This window comes from Psammomys obesus, unplaced genomic scaffold, assembly GCF_907164565.1.
Source record: "Psammomys obesus unplaced genomic scaffold, mPsaObe1.curated_primary_1811, whole genome shotgun sequence".
Taxonomy (NCBI): domain Eukaryota; kingdom Metazoa; phylum Chordata; class Mammalia; order Rodentia; family Muridae; genus Psammomys; species Psammomys obesus.
Window position 1 is genome coordinate 17,091,105 of NW_026587216.1, and position 2,231 is coordinate 17,093,335.

Below are 2,231 nucleotides of genomic sequence, written 5' to 3' on the forward strand. Positions count from 1 at the left end.
TGACACCCACTCCAGGGCATTTCCTGGCCAGGCTCGGCCCCGCCCTCGGATAGCCACCCCGGAGGGGGCAGGGCGGCCGGCGCTACCGCCCTCTGGGGAGTCAGAGAGCAGAGAAAAGTTGGCCAGAGCGAGAGGCTTTATCTGCACTAGGAACACATCCAGGAGAGACTGCTGGAAAAAAAAAAAAAAAAAGGCTCAGCTCAGAGAAAAGCAAATCCACCACATTCCAAGGGTCTTTGGCCAAGCCTGAAAGACCTGAGTGCAGGTTGCCCACCTGGATATGCAAACTGCTTCTTTGAGAGTGTGACAGAGTTCACTGAGTTGCTGTCTCCCTTCTTGTGAACAAGAATGATTCCGTCATGTTCCTGAGTGTGTGTTAGGACACTGACCTCCCCCATCATGAAGGTGTGGGCACAGCAGAGGCTGGTCTCACTAGCTAGGTGGACCTCTGCCTTTGTACAGTCCAGCAGGCCGGTGTGTGCTTGATTGTGCTTTGGTATAGATGATCGTCACAAGACTTCAACTATGTGGAAGATGGTGGCCACCGCTTTTCTTAACCCTAGGGCTTTTGTATGTGCTTGGCGGTCACATTCACTTCTGTGATTAGGAATACCAAGCATACAGGATTGTTGTGTCTCTGAACTTTAAATGGGGCTACTCTAGCGTTTGGATCTTTGTCAGACACGTTTACATGGATATCCAAACAGAAAGTAGAAAATACCCTGGAGGAAACAAATCATCTTTATTCCATGGTCCTTCTGTCAGCCCCACCTCTAGGAGGGGTGAGCAGCATCTTTGGTCAGGTGCCAGAATACGACTCAAAGCCCTTTTGAAGGAAGTGTATTGCCAAGAAACGGCCCACAGCATTTAGTCTTTGCTCTGGTTTTCAAGGACTTCCCTTATATGCCACACTGCCATATTTGAACAGCATCATCAGAATCTATATGGGATCGTAAAAGCACACTACTGCTAAAGACATCATCTGTCATCTGTCAGTGACAGATTCACCTTTGATACCTAAGATATCAGTAAACCAATTTGTATGCCATCATGGCCAATTGATCCGTTTTTATCCAACATTGGTGTATCTAGCAGAAATTTTGCCAAAAAATAAACATTGAGATTTATTAGTATCACACAGAGAGAGAGAGGAGGAGGAATTTTCCATAATAGCCACAGGCTTATATCATATGGTACTGTCCATCTAAAGTTAGTAACATGCATTTCGCTCTAACTTGGAATGTATTCAAATGTAACCAGTATTTTTGTTAACTATCTAAAAGCTCCTAGAACATGTTTCCATACTTGTTTCCCTGATCACATTTTCTCATGCAGCTGTTCCCAGCTCTGGTCACTTGACCCCACCTTAATTGGGTGTGCTCTCTATCTGAGATGCTGGGAAATCAAGCTGGAACTTAACATCTTAAAGTTAGTGGTAAAGGTTGAAAGCTTTGAGCCCCAACTGTGCATCACGTACACAATGTGCAGTATCAACCATCCACAGGTAAACGTGACTAAATAGCTATTTCTACATGATTATTGTAAAAAACTTCAATAAAACAAAAATGCTACTAACTCATTCATGACTCCACAAAGGTACCTCTGTGAAGCTGCCTCAACACTACACTTTTTAGGATGGAAACAGTTTATTTTTCTCCAACCCATGAAGTCCTTTAGACTCAGTTGGTAGCTGGGTCAAATTCCCACAGCCAATCAAAGTGGAGGAGATGCTTCAGGCTTAACTCTTTCCTCTTTGGTCTCCCCAGCAGGTCTGGTGGTGTGCCCCTGTAGTCCAAGCAAGCTAACCTGGGCTAAATAGTAAGATTATGTTCTCTTCATTGTTTATACAACTCCCCCACCAAGTTAGTCCAGAAGAGAAATTCATTAAGTATTTGTTTAATTAAATAACATGAAATGAAGGGAAGAGGTTGTTATGAGGCCTTACAAGTAATAGATCCTATTGGGGGCTTACCCATGGAAAAGACTGATCCTTCTCTTAGCAGCCATGAATAGCCTGTAGCACTTCATCTGGAGTGAGGGTTTTCCAATTCCAATGGGCCAGCTCTAAATACATATATGTACAAGCAATACTAAATGGTCTCAGCAGCTGTGTTTGTGTGTGTGTTTATATACATAAATATATGTGTGTGTATGTGTGTTGTGTGTAAAATAAAATACATAGATAGATAGATAGATAGATAGATAGATAGATAGATAGATAGATAGATAGA